Consider the following 21006-nt stretch of genomic DNA (forward strand, 5'->3'; position numbering starts at 1 on the left):
ACTTCATAACTATGCTAAAAACCAGAAGCACTGGGCCAGCCCAGTGGCTTAGTTGGTTAAGAGCTCGCTCAAGAGTTTGAGTTCTGAGCAACAGCGGTTCGAGTCCCGGCCCAAGCTGAGCTGCCAACAGGTGGCAGAATGGCTCAGCTAAAAAAAACAAAAAAACAAAACAGAAGCACCAATAAGCCATCAGGGCTATATGTACAAAAACTTGGCCTAAAATCTTTTAGGTAGCATAACTATTTTCATCTTACCTCTGTCTTTTCTTGTCCTTCCATCATGACCCATCCTCACTTCCCATATTTAGCATATAGTTAGGTGCTTTTAAGAGTACCATAAAGACAGTTATGTGCATGTGGTAAGAGTAAATGTTTAGAACCAAGGAAAGCCTTGAAAATGTGAGTGTTGATTTTCTTCATTGAAATCTAAAATACCAAATAGATGCAAAAACATATCCATTTACCCAAATTTTCCCCCAAGGAAAGAAACATTAAGAAAAATGTATGCAGTTTCTACAGAAAAATGTTTGCTACAAGGGAAATCTCTAAGCTCAAAAAAGGCAAGATAAAAGCAATTTATTGTTATGCTGCCCAACATTACTATATGAGATTACTACAGTGATGAAAGATGTTGTCATAATGCATGCAGCCAAGTAGGCTGAATTCAAGTATTGTTGGGAATTTTTCATTCCTTCTCCTTAAACACAGTGCTGTCAGTCTTGAAGCCTCAAGGGATGTATAAAATGTAATTAATAAGATTTATGATAAAGAGTGAACCAACCAATAGACAAATTTTAAAATGCCAGCCAGTCTTCAAAGTCTTTCCCTAAAACATTTCTTTTGTACACCAATCTTAGTTTACAATGAAGAAAATGTTGTCATTTCTATGTCCTAACTTCAGCTGGAATTTTCTATCAGGCTTAAAGTTGACATGGAAACTAATTACAGGGAGATGACAGGTATAACTATTCAATTCCACTGAAGTTCTTAAACAGGTGCCTCTAATATGAGTTTCACTGGATTTATCTAGAGCCTGTTGTGGCCTGTCCCAATCCTGAATTGAGCATGGGAGTGGTCCAGGGGCCCAGAGGGGGAGCAATGCTTCCTCCATCTCCATTTGATCTATGGTCTTGCAGCCAAAGTTGCCAACTGGCACAGGTCTGATGGCTGTCAGCAGTGAGTGTGGTGTTTGTGTGATGGCCAGTTGGAAGCTGACATGAAGTGCCAGGGTATTTCACTGCAACTAGGTCAATAAAGTGCTCACAACCAATGTTAGTTTAATTTGAATCATTGCATCACTCATTAGAGTTCCGGTTTCTAAGAATATAATATCTCAGATGGTTTAGTTTTATACATTCATAATTTTTATCTTCCACTTCTGAAGGCAAAGAGAAAATAGAAATAGAAAAGTCAGACAATTCCACTGGGGTGAAGCAGAGAAAATATTCTTTTTGCTCAGCGCTCACTAGATTGTCATGGGTTTTCAGTTTCAAGCTCAATTTAACTGAGCCTTTTGGGCTCTGAGTTTTCATTTACTCAAGGCCAAACAAAACTTCCTCATGGCAAAAAGAGAAACAAAAAAATAAAAAAGAAAAGAAAAAGAAATCTCAGCACGAGGGAAGAAAAGAATGTCTATGTGAAGATTTCTGAACATTAAGAAGTCTCTAATAAAACAATGTCTTCATGCAACATGTGAATATAAAACATACTGGATTAATTAGAATTGATAATGGATTTCTAAAGCTCTTTGGCTTAAAAACCTTTTATCAAACCTATAATAGGACCCCCTTCACATTACAATTACTAACTCTTTTTCATTCTCATTTTGTTCTAATTCTCTTCATATCACTCATCTCTGAACATCTGCTAGCCCCTAAACAATGCCAGTTTCAGGCACAATTTATTAATACCTAATACATTATCTGGGAGAAGCACTTACCAATTTGAGCTCTCAAAATAAAAAATTACTAACATTTTAGAAAGAGGAATGAATAGAATGAGAGTATAATCAAGCCATAATGACTCACAAAGGTTCAGTTCAGGAGATTAAAATCCAAACACAGACGACTGAAGGCAAAGAAGCAAACACAATGAGCCCAGTTCTTTGCTACCTGTTTATACAAAGATCCCATTGACTTTCCTGAAGGGCTCCAAAGAGCACCCGAGGGGTAATATGTTTGCTGGTATGGTTGGTATGCACTCTCCGCCCTTTTTTAAGCACACAGTCAAATATATTCGAGTGTTTGTGACATGGTCCTCTCCAGGAGTTGACCTGAAATTTAGGTGAACAAGAAATCTAAAAGTATTTGAGAACAAAAAGCTAGCCATAATCGTGAATGGGTTTGCTCTTTAATGGTACACAAAATATGCTAGAATTCTGGATGAGCAGCTTATAATTCCTCCCAAGTCTTCTCTCAATCACCCATGGTCCCTACCATCTATGTCCCCCACACCATTCAACAAAAACAATGACACAGCAGATCAGATCCAAGATGGTGGAGTAGATAAACACTGTGCCTGCTTCCTTCCATAAACAAATTAAAATTATAATTAAATTACAGAACAGTCAACCTGGACAATCATCTGAAGTCTGTCTGAACAGAAGTTTTATAACTAAAGATGTAAAGAAGAAGCCACATCCAGACTAGTAGGAAAGGCAGAGACGCAGAACTACCTAACCCCAAATCTCCTTGTGGTGGCTGAGAACTGGGCGGAATATCAGCCCCAGAGGTTCCCCATAGAAGAGTGAGGGTCCCCAGCCCCACAACTGGCCTCCCCAGCCCAGAGTACTAGTGCCAAAAAGAGGAGCCCCCACAACATCTGGCTGTGAAAAACAGTGGGGATTCTGACCATTTGGGTGGGAAGAAAGGCAGCGGGAAACCCAGGCGTCCTCTTAAAGGGCCCACACATAGACTCGTTCACTCCCAGGCACTCACCTTGGGCTCCAGCGGAGAGTCAGTAACTTGGGGAGTGCTAGACATATGGGGCAGCAGACTAACTTGTGTGGCTTTGAGACTAGGGCTGGAAGACAGTTGACATTTTCCCTGTGTGAGGTCCTTCCAAGTGCCAGCAGGTGAGCGCCATCTTTAATGTGTTTGAGACCTCCCCCTGACGCTTACAGCCAAATCTGAATCTGATTGGCCTGGTGATCTCCGAAGCTCCACCTTGCTGATTAACTGAGACCCTGCCCCACCCAACTTCCCCAACACCTGAGTCACTTTCTTCAAGAACAGCAAGCCCCATCAACATCGCACTCTCTCTTGGAAAACTATCAGAGTTCATGGGTCCTAATTGGCTGCTGACTGGCTTGGTGTGCCCTGAGACTTTTGCTGAGTAGTTCCAGGCTCAGCACTGGCACCAAACCAGCGTCTACATTAACCTGGTGACCACAACTCTCCCCAGTCTAGTGACTCCCTGAGACCTTGCCTCACCCAACTTGTGTACCACATGAGACTTTTTTCAGTGGCTGAAACTTAAGGGAGCTGGCAGGTGGCAGCAGGCCTCAGGGTGTCCTGGCATTTTAAGGAGGAGTACTGGTGGCAGATGTCCTCAGTTTGCAGCATAGCCTCCACTAAGCATAATATGTCATCACAATATTATTAACTATATTCCCCATGCTGTACATTACATCGCCAAGATTTATTTGTTTTATAACTTGAGATCTGAACCTCTTATTCCCCTTTACATTTCCTCCCTGTTTTATGATGTCAGATGGTTGCTGGACTTATCATAGTGATCACATCTTTAGGTATATAAATGTTGAGTAAATATGGTATATACCTGAAACTAATATAATATTTATGTTAGCTACATGTTAAGAAAAATCATTAAAAACACAAAAACCAATGAGACAGCTGGGTAAGAAGCAGAGAATTTTAAGTTTAAATGGTATGCATCACATGTATGGGTCAAAAGGTGCTAGAGCTTGGGCAACAATCCATATATTGCCATTATTAACTGGTTACTAGGAAATCAATTATTTCCAGCTATCAGTGCAGTACACAAAATACACAATATGTACTCCCTTCATGTACAAGACTAAAAGTCCATAGAAATAAAAAGTAACCTGGAAGTTGAGTTTCAATAAAGAGAGAAGCCAAGTTGGTTATGAAGGGAAAAAACAAACAAACAAAAAAAACCAAGTGTGAATAAGAAAAAAGATTGGATGGAAAATCCACAAACATAGTTAAATTCAGGAAAGTCAAATGAAGGAAGACAAAAATTGGTATGAACAAAATAATAGAAGAAAAAATATTTTCTAAAGCCTAGAATAAGATTCTGACTTCTTCAGAGGTTTTTTTTTATTAATATTTTTACAGTTAGCTTTGGCATAACATATGGAAAGAGTCTAACTACCAAATCTACAAGTATGAGCAAAGATTTATTATCTCAAATCTGTGAAATGCAAAGTGTACAGACAATATAGATCTCTGTATTTTTTCATTTGTTAACCAATTGCTCTTCCATTCTTGACCTATTAAAAATAGACATATTCCTTTTCATTTTCTTCAGCTGTCAGAACCATTTGATTATAAGATATGATCTATTTTATGATGTTTTCAGTAGAAAATGCTCAGAAAAGCTTGAAAATTATAAGGTGACTATGCAAATCAAGAAAAAAAAACTTACAGGAAAAGAGGCAACAATGATAAAAGTTTTAAAACTTTATACTTTTTGAATTTATAATCTACTGGAACAGCTATAAAAGGATTTCAAAATATCTCCAATCTTAAGGTTAAAAACAATATCAGCAATTAACCTTGAGATTGTAGATTTATTGCATGGTTCTCTTACCATTAGGCTTCCAGACCATTTGCTTCCATTTTAGCCCTTTCTAGATAGAATACTCACAACCTCCTTTGGCTGTGACCAGTGGATGACATAAGTCGGTGATTCTCAGAGTGTGGTTACAGAACCAGTAACATTAGAGTCACCTGGGAACTTATTATAAATGCAAATTTTCACACATATCCTCCCTCCCCACTGAAACAGAGACTTTAGAGTTGTAGCCCTAGCCATCTGTGTTTACCAAACCTTCTAAGTGATTTGATACATGCTCAGGTTTGACAGCCATTGATTTAAGCAAGGAATATGGAAACTCCACAAGCTAAGCAACATAAACAAAGCAAAATGGGAAATAAAAATACATGGATTAAGAAAGATGGAAAGAAAAATAATGAAATAATAAACACACTATTAAAGGTAGAGAACAGAAAAAAGCTTATGTTTTATGAAAAAAAAAAAAAAAAAGAACCCCAAATCCCTTCTTTCTAAGTTCGTGACCTCAGTACCTTGGTTATTTAAAGCCAGTTTTATAGAAATAAGATGGTTATTTTTTCTTAGAGACCAGATAATACATTTGTTTCTGATCTGAATAACATTAAGATTCCAAATTGCTACAACCAGAGAGATTTTATTTTTAAATCTATTGTTTTGAATAAGACACATCTGTTAAATTGATTGTGTCTATGAACCAAACTGTTTAAAACAATATGCATGTCCTATGTTCTTAGAAAATATACATATCAAGGAATCTTCAGTCTATAGGGTGGCTTAAGAGCAGTCCAGAAAATTCTAGGTTTTCCCTTACATTATATAGCTTTAAAAGTGTCAGAAAGATTTTTTCCAGGCTTAGTGTTTATTCATTTGAGGAGAACAATATGCAAGAAAGAGCAGAGGTAGGTCACCGCAAATTCTACGTGAAAATCTAGCACTCAAAGGCCGTCCTGTCAGATATGATGCTGCCAGCAAACCAGGTATGTCTCGTAAACAGTGGCAATTACCGTTTCCTCACAGACCCAGGATCCCCAGATAATCCATTATGCCTCATTGCCCACCCCTGGATTCAGCTCCTGATTCATGCGTTGCCCAGAAATCCTCTCATTATTCATTCAACAGATAACTCATAGAGCACTTCTCTGCTGAATTCACTTCTTTTATGACTAATTAAGCAGACACATATGAAGAAGATGTGGCGAAGGCACAGCAAGGTCTAGTCTTGTGATAAAGCTTCATGTTCACACCATTGACCATTTCCCTACTTCCATCGCATTACAGGGGAAATCACTTGGTGGCATAGTTCTGATTCATGGGCTTTCGGGTGGAGATGGAACAAATTCTAAAAGCTACCTGAGCAGTAGCATAGAACGGCAGTAGCCAACCAGAATTTGGACAGCCTTTAGGTTTCTTGGCTGTCGTTATCTCCAAAGAACCTTCCCTTATCCCACAAATCCGGTATCAAGAGCCTTCCTACCTGGTCCCACAGTGGAAACCTTAGGACAATGTACTGTATTAGCCCAATTCATTGTCTGTCACCTGAACTAAACTGTAAGCTCTTTCAGCACAACTTTACCATGTTGTAGCTATCAGTGGCCCTAATTGCCACACCCTGCTCATATAATTAGTTAAGTGAATAACTGGCTGAGTATATAAATGCATAGAAAGCCGCACTGTGGATCAGAAAACTTTTTTTTAACTAAACTTATTAAGGCTATTTAACTTGATAGTAAATTTCCAAATGGCTTTCCTAAGTGGCTGTGTCATTTGACATATCATCAACAATATGTGATATTTCCAGTTGCTGCATATCAATACCAGCACTTGGTATTTTCAGTCTTTTTAATTTTAGTACTTGCAGAGTGTGTATAGTTTTGATTTGCCTTTCACTATGGACTAACAGTACAAAACATCTTGTGTTTATTGACCATTCATATATGTTCATTGGTAAATATGTTTGGGTCTATTATCCATATTGAGTTAATTTTTGTATATAATGTGAGGTAAGATTTGCAGTTCATGTTTTCCCCTATGGATATAGGTTTTGTTTCGGCATTTTATGAAAAGACTCTTCTCTATTGATTACCTTAGCAGTTGAGCATGTATGTGTTGGTCTAGCTCTGGATTCTCTGTTTTATTCCATTAATTTATATATCAGTCATTTTAATGTCTTTATTTTTTTAAAGATTCATAGTAATTCTTGAAATCAAATAGCTCAAGATCTTCAGGCTGTTCCTTTTTCCACACTAGTTTGGCTAGCCTACTCTCTTTGGGTTTTTATGTAAATTTTAGAATCAGGTTGTTGATTTCTACAAAAATACCTGCTGGGATTTTTAAATTGGAATCTCACTAAACATACAGATCAATTGGTGAAGAATTGTCAACAACATTGAGTTTTCTGATCCATAAACATGTTGTATCTCTCCATTTATTTAGATAATCTTTAGTTTTTCTCATCAGTTTTATAGTTGTCAGTATAACAGGTTTTACACATATTCAGTTATATTTATCTCTCTCTATTGCATGTTTTAATTGTACTGTACATGGCATTCTCTTTTAAATTTCCAATTCCAATGATTTGCTTCTAACATAAAGAAATGCAATTATTTTTGTGTATGGATTTTGTACCCTGTAACTTTGCTAACCTCACTCGTATTATTCTTGTACATTACTTACAGATTCTTTAAAATTCTCTAAATAAATGACCATGTTCTTTAAGATAATGAGAATTTTATTATTTTTCCCCAATCTGTGTATTTTTTATTTCCATTTTTCCCTACATTGTAATGGTTAGTACCATCACTACAATACTAAATAGATGTAGTTATTATGCACAATTTTGTACTGTTCCCCTTCTTACAGAAAACATATTCAATACTTTTGCCATTAAGTATGATGTTAGTTGTAGAGATATGGAGGGGTCTTTTGTCATGTCAAGGAAATCTCATTTTCTTAAGTTGCTGAGAGTTTTTACTCTGAAAGTGAGTTGGTTTTTCTCAAAGGTTTGATTGTTATGCTTTGTTCTAAATTTTTTTTTTGAGATAATTGCATGGGTTCCCATCTTTGTTTGTTAGTGTGGTGAATTATGTTGATTGATTTTTTAAATATTAAGCCAACTTTGCATTACTGGGATAAGCTCCAAGTGGTCATAATGTATTATTCTTTTTACGTATTGCTAGATTTAATTAGCTATTTTGTTAAGGATTTTTGTTGCTATGATCATGAGGTATTTGTCTGTATAAGGATAATTCTGGCCTAATAAAATTAATTAAGAAGTATCCTCTTTTTGTCAACTTTCTGAAAGAGTTTGTACAGTTATTGGCATTAACTTTTTAAAATTTTTGATGACTTCACCAAATGAAGACAATTGCATCTAGATTATCTTTGTGAGAAAAATTTTAACTTCAAATTCAATGATATAAAACTGTTCATGTTATTTACTTGTTTCTGGGTAAGCTTTTTATCTGTTTTTGTCTTTCAAGGAATTTGTCTATTATATCTTGTCAAAACTGGCATAAATTTGTTTACACAATTTCCTTATCTTTTTATCATCTGTAGGATTTGTATATATGTTCTCGCCTTCACTTCAGATATTGGTAACTTGTTTTCTTTTCTATTTCTGGATGTCTTGCTAAATGTTTAGCAATTTTATTAATCTCTATAAAGAACAAAATTTTCATTTCTTTAATTTTTTTGCCTATAGTCTATTTCATTGATTCGTGTACTTAATCTTTATTCTTTCCTTCCTACATCTTACTTTGAACCTAATTTGATATTATTTTCCCTCAAGGTAAAAGCTTAAGTCACTGATTTTAGACCATTTTATTTCCTTCTATGAGCATTTAATTCTATAAATTTCATTCTAAGCACTTACCTGCATTGCACAAATTTTGATATGTTATATTTTTGTTTTCATGCAGTTAAATTACATTGTAATTTTTTCCTTGACCCATGAGATATGTAGAGGAGTGTTATTAATTTCCAAATTTGGGGAATTTTACAGATATCTTTCTGGGTTTCTGTTTGTTTCTAAGCTAATTCATGATCAGAGAATATAATGTGTATATTTTAATATGTTGAATTTTTAAATGATATTTGGCAAATGCTCTATGTGTGCTTCAAAAGTATGTATTTTCTGCAATTGTTTGGTAGAGTGACATATAACTGTCAATTAGGTCAATCTGGTTAATAGTATTGTTCGACTGTTCTATATCCTTACTAAATTTTGTCTACTTGTTCTATCAATTAATGAAAGAAGAGTATTGACATCTGCTACTGAATATTAATTTGTCTATTTCTGCTTTCAGTTTGATTTGTCATGTATTAATATTTGAAACTGCATACACATTTAAGATTATTATATCTTCTTGATGAGATTCCTTCATCCTTAGGAAATGAATCTTATCACTGGTCATTTTTCTTGTTCTTAAATTTATTTTGTCTGGGCTAGAGATCCAAGATGGAACAGTAGATAAACACTGTGCCTGCTTCCTTCAGTGAACAATTAAAAATACAACTAAATTATAGACTAGTCAACCTGGAGAATCATCTGAAGTCTGGCTGAACAGAAGTTTTATAACTAAGGATATAAAGAAGCCAGGTCCAGGTTGGTAAAAGGGGTGGAGACAAAAAATAGGCTGGCCCCACACCTGTGTGTGGAGGTTAAGAATCAGGAGGGATATTTCAGCTGCAGAGGTTTCCTCTGGAGGAGTGAGGGATCCCATCCCCACACCAGACTCCTCGGCCCAGAGTACTGGTGCCAGGAAGAGGAGCCCCCACAACATTTGGCTGTGAAAAATACTAGGGATTCTGACCATCCAGGTAGGATGGAAGGCTGCGGTAAACCCAGATATCCTCTTAAAGGGTCAGCACACAGATTTACTCACTTGCAGGCACTCACCCTGGGCTCCAGCAGAGAGATGGTGACTGGGGAATGTCAGAGGCAAACAGGGGGGAGACTGAGGTGTGTGGCCTTGGTGCGAGGGCTGGAGGACAGTTGACATTTTCCCTGTGTGGATCTTCTTCTCATACAACAAGAAGACAGGAGCCATATTTCCTGTGTGGAGGCCTATCTTACATAGCCAATTCTGAATGTGACTTGGTCTGATGAGCTTTGCGAGGACCCTGCTCCACCCAACTCCCCAAACAACTGAGGCACCATCTTGGCGAGCAGCCAGCCCCACCCACATTGCACTCTCCTTGGAAAACTATCAGAGTCCATGGATCCTAATTCGGTGGCGACTGGCCTCGCTGTGCTCTGAGACTTTTGCTGAGTAGCTCCAGGCTCAGCACTGGCACCAAACCAGAATCTACATTAACCTGGTGACCACAACTCTTCCCACCCTGTGACTTCCTGAGGTCCTGCCTCACCCAACTCACATACCGCACAGGGCTTTATCAGTGGCTGAACCTTAAGAGAGCTGTCAGGTGTCAGCAGGCCTCAGGGTGTCCTGGCTTGTTGAAGAGCTACCAAAGGCCCATTACTGGTGGCAGCCATTCTCAGTTCTCAGGATGGTCTCTCCCACATGCCTCCAACATTAGCACAGGCAGTGAACAACCATGGATCACTTTATAGCTCCTACCAGGTAGTCCCTGGCTGGGCACTTGCAGTGGGTGACCTAGGCCTGCATCAGAGCCCCTTCCAAGAGGCCCCAGAACCAACACAGTGGGAGACTGGCTTCAGACCACAGCAGAGCACCACCCAATTAGCCCCACAAGTGGCACACACACAGGGTGGTCTCAACAGGCATCATAGCCTGCTAGGGTAAATCCCATTCTATGAGGTGGCCCATGACACAGCAGCCAGTACACTGTAGATGTGGCCTAAACCCATAGCTACTCAGTCTGAGGGTCATTCCCACCAACTGACATGCTTAATAGCAATCAAGACTCAACTATAACTGGAGGGCACATGCATCACAAGCAAGGAACACTCTTGGGGCACCTGATACAGGTGTACAAGGAGACTGTGCCACTGGCCCCACAGGGCACCTACTACATAAGGCCACCCTGCCAAGACTGGGAGACATAGCATATCTACCTAATACATAGAAAAATATGCTGAAAAGCAGCCAAAATGAGGAAACAAAGAAATGTGTCCCAAATGAAAGAATATGAGTAAACTCCAGAAAAACAACTAAATGAAATGGAGGCAAGCAACCTACCAGACACAGTTCAAAACAATGGTAATAAAGATACTCAAGGTACATAATGAGAACATCAACAAAGAGATAGCAAGCATAAAAAAGGACATCGAAACCCTTAAAAAGAACAAGTCAGAAGTGAAGAATTCAATAACTGAAATGAAGAATACACTGGGAGGGATCACCAGCAGGTTAGATGCAGCAGAGAGGATTAAGTCATCGATTTGGAAGATAAGGCATCAGAAAACACCAAATTGTAACAGCAAAAACAAGAAAGGGTCTCCCTAAACGAGGATAGTTTAAGAGGCCTCTGGACAACATTAAGCAAAGCCATTCACATCATAGGTGTACTGGAAGGAGAAGAGAGAAAGCAAAGAATTGAGAACTGATGTGAAGAAATAATAACTGAAGACTTTCTTAACCTGGCAAAAGAAATAGATATACAAGACTAGGAAGCACAGAGAGTCCCAAACAAGATGAAACCAAACAGGCCCACACCAAGGCACATTATAATTACAATGACAAAAGTTAAAGACAAGGAGAGAATCCTAAAGGCGGCAAGAGAAAGGTAAATAGTAATTTATAAGGGAACTCCCATAAGATTCTGACATGCAAAAAGAAACTTTGCATGTCAGAAGGGGTTGGCATGAAATATTTAACATGATGAAAAGCAAGGACCTACCACCAAGATTACTCTACCTAGCAAAGCTGTCATTTAGAATCGAAGGACAGATAAAGAGCTTCCCAGACAAGAAAAAGCTAGGGGAGTTCAGTATAACCAAACCAGTATTGTGAGTAAAGTTATAGGGACTTCTTTAAAATAGGGGGAAAAAAGATCAAAATTATGAATAATAAAATGGCAATAGCTACATATCTATCAACAATTACTTTCAATGTAAATGGATTAAATACTCCACTCAAAAGACATGCTAGGGCTGAATGGATAAGAAAAGAAAACCCTTATATATGCTGCCTATAAGAGACTCACTTCATTGAAAGGCACACACAGATGGAAAGTAAAGAGATGGGAAAAGGTATTTCATGAAAATGGAAGCAAACAAACAAAAAGCAGGAGTAGCAATACTTACACTACACAAAATAGACTTTAAAACAGAGGCTATAACAAGAGACAAAGAAGGACCCAGTAATCCCACTTCAGGGTAATTATCTGAAGAAACACAAATGCTACTTCGAGGAACATATGCATCCATGTGTTCCTTGCAGCACTGTTTACAATGACCAACATATGGAGGCAACCTGGGTCTACTAATAGATGAATGGATAAAGAGGAGGTGGTACATATATACAATGGAATATTGCTCAGCCATGAAAAGAATGTGTTCTTGCCATCTGTGGCAGCATGGGTGGACCTGGACGGTATTTTGCCGAGTAGAGTGTCAGACAGAGAAAGACAGATACAATATTTTTTTGTTTATATTTGGAATCTAAAGAAAAAAATAAACAAATAAAATTTTAAAAACATAAACAAATTTATAATACAGAAAACATTTTGATAATTGCCAGATGGGAGGGGAGTTGGGTGTATCAGTGAAAAAAAAAGAGATTAAGTACAAACTGGTTGTTAAAAAGTAATTATGAGGATAAAGGGTATAACATAAGGAATATTGTCAATAATACTGTAATAACTATGAGGTCTGACAATTAAGTTCACGAACGCATCCTATAATAGAAAAAGTGCTACATACCTTATTGCTGAATATCACTATGGTCACCTTTGAAGTACTCCCCTGGGGAAGCTATGCACTGATGCCAGCACCTAAACCACCCAGCAATTTTGGAACTCTTTTTCTGGAATGTCCATCAGAGCTATCGTTCTATTACCCTTGATGTCCTGAATGTCATCAAAATGTCTTCCTTTTAATATTTCCTTTATCTTCGGGTAAAGAAAGAAGTCATTGGGGGCCAGATCAGGTGAGTAAGAAGGGTGTTCCAATACAGTTATTTGTTTACTGGCTAAAAACTCCCTCACAGACAGCACCATGTGAGCTGGTGCATTGTCATGATGCCAGAGCCATGAATTGTTAGGACAGAGTTCAAGGCATCTAATTTATTCACGCAGCCTTTTCAGCACTTCCGAATAGTAAACTTGGTTAACTGTCCAGTTGTTACAAATAATGAATAATTCCTCTGATATCAAAAAAGGTTAGCAAAATCATTGCAACAAGTTCACAAACTTAATTATCAGACCTTGTATGTATGGTGTCAGATGGGTACTACATTTGTTGGGGTGATACATGGGAGATGTTTGGGGGGCAGGGTGAAAAAGGGGGAGGGATTAAGAAAAACAAATTGGTAGTTATAAATTAGTCATGGGGATGTAAGGGAAAGCATAGGGAATATAGTCAATAATATGATAATAGCTATTTATAGTACCAGGTAGGTGCTAGACTAGTCAGGGTTTCACTTCTTACATTATACAAATGTCTAACCACAATGCTGCACAACTGAGATTAATATAAAATAATTTTGAATGTCAACTATAACTGAAAATTAAAAAGGGGGAAAAAGTGAAGGGAAATAAGAGGTCCAAATTTCTAGGTATAAAACAAATATGTCACAGGAATGCAATGTACAGCATAGGGAATATAATCAATAATATTGTGATAGCATGGTATGGTGTCAGGTGGGTGCTGGACTTAGGTGATCACTTCTTTAGGAATAGAAATGTTGAGTAACTATGGTGTACCCCTGAAACCAATATAACACTGTATGTTAGCTATATTCTTAATAAAAATCTTTTTAAAAAATGGGAAAAAACCCTATTTTGTCTGATATTAATATATAGGCACTCCAAATTATTTTTGATGAGGGTTTGGATGGTCTTCTTTGCCTATCCCTTTACTTTTAACCCATCTATATTTATGTTTAACACTAATACAGCAGGGATTTGGTTGTGTTTTTCCCCCCCAAATTGGACAATCTCTGCCATTTAATTGTCATTTTAAAACCACTTTTATGCAATTAAAATTAATATAGTTGAATGTAAATCTATCACGTTGTTATTTGTTTCAATTTGTTCCATATTTTTTGTGTGTTTTTTTGTTTAACTGCTTATTTCATTATTATTATCCTATTTTACCTCCTCTATTGATTTATTAAATCTAACACCTTGTTTAACTTTGAGCGATTGCTTCAGTTTTACAATACATATTATTGTCTTATCACTATCTTAAAATATTACATTACTAATATACACTTCAAGAGACATAACAATATAATCTATTTCATCTTTCTCATTCTTTAAGTTATAGATCCCTTAATATAGCAATATCACTTATGCTCTAGAAAATATTTTACAAGAATATTTACAAATGAGAAAAATATTTTTCATATTTACCCATATATTTACCCATTAAATTTTCATTTATTTGTGCAGATCTGAATTTCTATTTAGTGTTATTTTCCTTCTATATAAAAAACTTCCTTCAGCATTTCTTATAATGCAAGTTTTAAAAAGTCATTATTTAAAGACATTTATACTGCATATAGAATACTAATTTGACCTTTTTAATATTTTTTTGTTTTTGTCTTTCAGCACCATAAAAAATGTCACTTCATTTTCTTTGGGCTTGCATAGTTTCTGATAGAAGTCTGCTGTAATTCTTATTTTTTTTCTCACTACATAATTTTAAATTCCTGGTTGGTTTTAACATTTTATATTTATCACTAGTTATCTGTGATTTTATTATGATGTGCATTTGTCTTTTAAAATAATTCCTCTTTAAAATAATTACTTGGATTTACTGAGTTTTGAGATATGGGGCTTTTACATTTTCATCAGATTTGGAAAATTTTTATCATTTCTTCAAATGTTGTTTGACTCACCATCTTGGCCTTCGATCAAACATACATTATACCACGGGATATTGTCTAATTGGTCACTGAGGCTTTGTTTACTTTTAATTCACCATGCTTTACTTTGAATTTTTGCTCCAAATGTGAAATCTCTATAATTCCCTTTCAGTGTATTTTTCATCTCAGATATTGTATATGTTATCTCTACAAGTTATAGTTGCATTATTTTTTTATATCTTCTATTTATTTCTTCATCATGTTCATGGTTTCCTTACATGTTGTGCATAGTTATTTCCTTGGAAGTTGTTCTTATGTTGTCTTGTGTAGTTTCATCCTATGCATTGTCAAACTGTATGCCAACCATTTCAAGGGGCCCCTTATGAACATTTCAGGTACATTTTCTCTGTGTAACTCCCTTGTCCCAGTACAATGTCTCACAAATTCTAGACTCCTTGACCTTCTGAACTCTAGTTTCTCAACTTTACATAATTGCTAGGTTCTGTGTGGGTTACCCCTCCCTGTGCTGTAATCCAGAAATTTTCTTGAGGCACAAAGTACTCAACTCATTTGCATTCAGAAATTTTGTACATATAAATATTGATATCTGCTGTCAAAGAGAAATTACCTTTTTAATCACAATAAATAGTATGCTTGAAGCTCAATGGCATCAAGTAATTTTAGGGGGCAAGTTGGGAGTATGAGGGGATAGGGATTCCTGTGAGAATCCTGCCATAACATTGGAAACTCTCAGATTATTTTCTGAAATCTGGTTTCTCAGGTTTTTGATAAATTAGATTCACAAATAAGCTTTACCTTGCTTCAGTCAGCACATCAACTAATGAAAATAAAGCACTAATAAGGTATATTTCCTGAAGTATATAGAGCAATGAATATTAACTTTCTTCCACTGATGGAGAAACTGTGGCACAGAGGGTTAAAAGACTTGTCAAAAGTCACACAACCAATCAATTGTTGGAGTCAAAAACAACCCAAGTTATTAATTTCTATCTCAAGGTTTAAAATATCTATTGCCAGGGGTGGTTGGTTAGCTCAGGTGGTTAGAGTGCAGGCTCAAAACAACACAGTTGCCAGTTTGATCCCTGCATGGGCCACTGTGAACTGTGCCCTCCACAACTAGATTGAAACAACGACTTGACTCGGAGCTGGTGGGTCTTGGGAAAACACACTGTTCCCCAATAAAATAAAGTAAAAAAAATATTTACTGCCTATAATCCATGCATGAAAGATTTTGTTCAGAATGTGGGATTTTGCTGGAAGGCTTCTTTTTCATTCAAAAAAAAATAATGAGGATTTTTATATCTTCTTGATGCCAATGATTCTCTGTGTCTAAAATTCATCCTTCAAGAGTTTGACACTTTACATAGAGTTTTTGAATTACTAGTATACCTGATATCTTAATTGTTATTGTAAGGTTTTTTTTAAAGTTACTCAAATCTTCCCAGGTCTCATGAGACTGAGAAAATGAAATGTTGACCTTAATATCTAAATTTCACAGGGTTACCTCTGCGCCTTGACTATTACAAGATCTCAGACCGCCTGTGAGGTGCCTCCAAGTATCTGAGTCCTTAGAAGCTTCTCACGTGTATCAGCATCACATTGTCTCTGAGTACAGGACAGGAAGCAGACACCACCTTGTTCTCCAGTTTCCTGTCTTTCCTATGATTTAGAGTGAGAAATAGCACTACCCTCACTCCAAACTTACTTCACACACACACACACACACACACACACACACACACACACACACACTTCTCATTGCATTTTGACTCATGAAAATAGCCCTCGTGGGAGGGGGAGATCTTTACATTCACTTAAATTGAACACTCTGCTACAAATACTTTAAATCAATGGCTTCAAGCCTATCGCTTTCACCTAGTATAATCCCATTAGTGACAGAGTTTCGCTATGGAATCGATTCTCAAGTAGGCAAGCATATTTTTTGAAACCCAACACCCAATTTAAACCTCCTTCCCAGAGATTCTGATATACCATTTCTTCTACTTCACTCCCCATCCCCAACACGGAGAACTGCCGCTCTAAATGAATGCCATGGCTAAAGACTAAATACAAAATATTGTTTATTGCAGGAAAAGCAATTAGAAGTTTCCACTCATTCACTATAATCCCACATGTTCTTTTATTATGAAGAATATAAACACAAAATATATAATGATTCCAGTACAGTGTTGACTGAAAAATGGTGATTTAATATAACCTTTGGTTTCAATGTTCAAATCAGGACAACATCCATGGTCTGACATACAGGAGCCTTTTAGACTCATGGCTTCAGCTTAGGAGGGAAACACATTTGGATTTACAGCATAGCCCTTTGGCGGGATTACCCAGCAAAATGCCAATGGGAACCAGAATCCAGCATAAAATAAAAGATTCAGGTTTAGGAAAATGTCACTCCCACCTAGTCAGAACTTAATGACTCTGGAGAGATTAGATTGGGTTAATGATTTTTCAAATAATTATAAATTATTTTACAATGAGGTAACACATATTATATGATCATTAAGTGATTAAAGTGAAGTTTGTTTTGGAAACACAAATTTCTTCCTTGTGAGTAATGATTTGTCTAGAAACCTGACTACCCATAATTATTAATAAATTTTAAAAATCAGTATTATGTTTTAATCAGTATACGTCTTCTAAATATCCATCTGTGATTATAAAGATTTAAAATTTTTCATTGTGTTTGAATTTCATACATCATATATTTTTAGGCAGATTCAATCAATGTCTTTAAATGCCAATGCCTGTAATCAACTTAAAGTCTTTGAAAAGCACTTGATTATCCTTCAAAAATAAACTACAGATATACTAATCTCTAATTTTTATATATTCAAATAGATAGGTATATTTTATGAATTACTAGTATTCTGTCTTTAGTTGTAATATATATTCATGGAAAACATATTAAGGTGTTCTTAAATAAATTCTTTCTGTCCAAACCCTTTAAATATAATTTTACTTAAATTCCAGTAATAGATCAGGTAATGTCTAGTGTCCCACTGTAACATTTGATCGTGCCATTTATATTATTTATGTAAATAAAGGCGATGCTTAGCATTCACAATGGCCACTTCCACTCAGTAAACCAGAAATGGACATATTTCATGTGAACTTTATTGCTGTAAAAGAACAATGATTCCATATACTATGCATGACAATCTTAATTTATTTAAGAAAAAACTACAGAATTGGTCGGTTCTAATTAAGGAAGCTATCTTCTCATAGGCTTCAGGTCATTAAAAAAAAATTCCCCTGTTTTTTAACTATTCAAATTCTAGAATATTCTAGAATTACTCAGTGTGCCTCCCCTGAACCCAAAGACTGCTGCTCAAGGCTAGATTTTATAGAACGCGCTGCACATCAAGTGACTCAGAGTGTAAACAGACTTAGGAAGGGCAAATACACAGAATCTAGAGGCAACACAATAGGCTGACCTTCTCATCAACCTCTTCCCCTCCTCTTTCTTTAACCACGTAAAGTCCAGAAAAGTAAAAGCATCAGAAGACATTTAAATGAAAACTGACCCTCAGTAATTGTGGATTTTCAGTGCTTGGTTGCCCGCCCACCCCATTTTATGCTTCAAAGAGCAAAGGGGAAGGGACAGAGGGTAGGGAAGCAAAGAAAAAAGGAAAAGAGAGGTTATTTACTGGCCCTTTGAGATCTGGTTACGAGCCTGAAAAACAAGAACAGATGGATTTGCATGATTATAAAATAAAATGCTTTTCAAATAACTTAATCTTCGGGAATATTATAGAGTATACGTTTGTTTTTAATTCCACAGGGACAGGCAACAGACTGTGGGATCCTTTGTTTACCACTGGGTATAAGGACAGAAGATTCTTAGATACATGTCTGAATTCACACTAGTGAAAAACACGTGTGGGAACCAAGAGGATTACAGTATTATCCTGCTATTGTTTTCTGCACTACATCCACTTCAATCTTCAGGAAAATGAAAACAGAAACGGGCCCAGGAGATTATAAACAGGCTGTTGCCACTGAAGTCTGCTCTTCCCATGTTGATGCAGCTAGTCCAGGGTGCAGGATTGTTTCTTCAGGTTCTAGCAAAAAACCTTCTCTGAATACATGAAGAGAATTAGTGGTGAAATCACCCAAAAGACAATTACTGTCTTTTGTCCCCCCCCCTCCCAGGGAGTAGATCTCAGCCAAGCAGACATAAAAATATAAAGTTTCTCTCATAGCTGAAGAGTTCAAAGCCAAGAGGCAAAGCACATGGGCTTTGGAAATGTTCATAGTTAGTGGTAGGTTATAAAGTATATAAATGCAGCAGCTCAGACTAAATATAAATTTAGAGAAAAAAGGAAGAACGGTGTGTGCTGCTCCCCCATGCTGTGCTTTTTGGGACGGACACAGACTTAATTTTCCATTTGGCACAAAAAGCGCCTGGATCCACCCCAGGATCATTCAAAGAGCCCTCCAAGTGTTGTGTCCGCAGGGCCCACTTTTGCTCTGAACTAGATGACCCTGGGCCATCTGTCAAAAGGCTGAGCTTCATCGGGTAGCACCAGGCCATCAGGGTCAGATATAAAAGAAAGCTGACTGGCTCATAGGGTTACAATAACGTCAGGCAAGGTCGGCTCACTTTTTCCGTTCCAAGCCAGGGCTGGCCTGTAATGGTGATACGGTAATATTAATAACAACAGGACAACCAATACCTTTCAGGGAATGGTTTCAAAATGCTTTCCAAGGAAAGGCCGGTTATTAATTCCCCAAATGACAGATAAGAAAACTCAAGCAGAGAGAGGGAAAATGATTAGGCCCAGAGCACACATGTGAGTTGGGGCATAGCTGAGAGAAAGCACACAAGCCGCCTTCCCAGATCAGGTTCTGGTCCTCAGAGTATTATTCGACTCCGCCGGAGCCTACCTTCCCAACAGCCCTCTCTGTGCTCCGGGGCTGCGGAGATGGGTGAACCCGGTACACTCAGTGTACTGTCTTAAAGCCTTCCTGTCCCATTAGCTTACTTCCTCATTTAAACAGGTATAGAGGTTGTCTTTACCGTTTCTGTTTTTTTTTTTTGTTTTTTGGCGATTTTTTTTTTACATGCATTAGAAATCTGCTGCATATGCAAAATAACCAAAACAAAATGCAGAATTACTCGGACAGAAATGTTTACTTCTAACAGCACAAGAAGGTGTTTTAATGTATCCACATAGACACACTCATCCCAAAGTCACATCCTCTCACCTTTCCTTGAGTGATTCAAACAATAACTAAAATTACATTTGCTTGTGGCTTATTTAAAGTAGGATCAAGCTCTCACACTTTTCTATCAAACTGGTCAGATACTATTACTCTTCTCTATTGATGGTGTAGAGTGACTTTGGCATCACAAAAATATCCCGGCTTGTGTTTTAAGCAAGTGTCACACATTGCCTAAGCACTTACTAATGTTATTAAAGAGGCAGTATAACCATGTAATAAGAAGCAGGGACTTGAGCGCAAAACTCCACTCTCATAAAGAGTGACCTTGGCAAGGTAACTTCTCCACCCAGCTTTCTCCTCTGTAATATGAAAATGAGAAGAGTCATCTACTCCCTATGGCTGTTGAGGGGACCAATTAACTAATATATGCTGAGGGCTTACCACAGTACCCAGCGCAGAGTAAGCAACTGCATGTGTGTTAGTCAACACGGAGCTTCCACTCTGTAGTGGTAAAGTCTATGCAATGATTCCTGCCTGTGGGGAACACCGAAATGAATACATGGAAAACAAAGTATGCGCTTGGCATAGTGTTTGACTGAATATGTAATGAAGACAGTTAAGCAGAATAGTAGTTTCAGTAATCAAGGAAGACTTCCTAGAGGAAAGGAATGAGGTTTTCATCAAAATAGGAAAACATGTTCCCTTTATCTTCATTGCAATTCACAGTTTATCTTACATTATATTCCCATTAGAGTTGTGCTTCTGTAGTGAAATAGTTAAACCTGTTTAACAATTCAGAAATAATTAAACCTGTTTAACAATAGGGAAAAAAGCCATTTAGAGACACAGTCCAAAGGTTGTATACTGGTGAAAAGATGGCTCCTAGGTCTCAGGTAGCATCCGCTTTCTTATAACTGCACCTTAAAATAGCCTTGCTGTTCTGCTTTATTAACTATATTCAGCCTTCAGATAAGATAGAATTCTTATCTAGTGTCTCCTTTTCACTCATCAAGTATTTTTTTTTATTCTTTTCCCTACAACCTTCGAAGCACTGAGTGTTGGTTGAA

Source organism: Hipposideros armiger, unplaced genomic scaffold (assembly GCF_001890085.2).
Source record: "Hipposideros armiger isolate ML-2016 unplaced genomic scaffold, ASM189008v1 scaffold_50, whole genome shotgun sequence".
Taxonomy (NCBI): domain Eukaryota; kingdom Metazoa; phylum Chordata; class Mammalia; order Chiroptera; family Hipposideridae; genus Hipposideros; species Hipposideros armiger.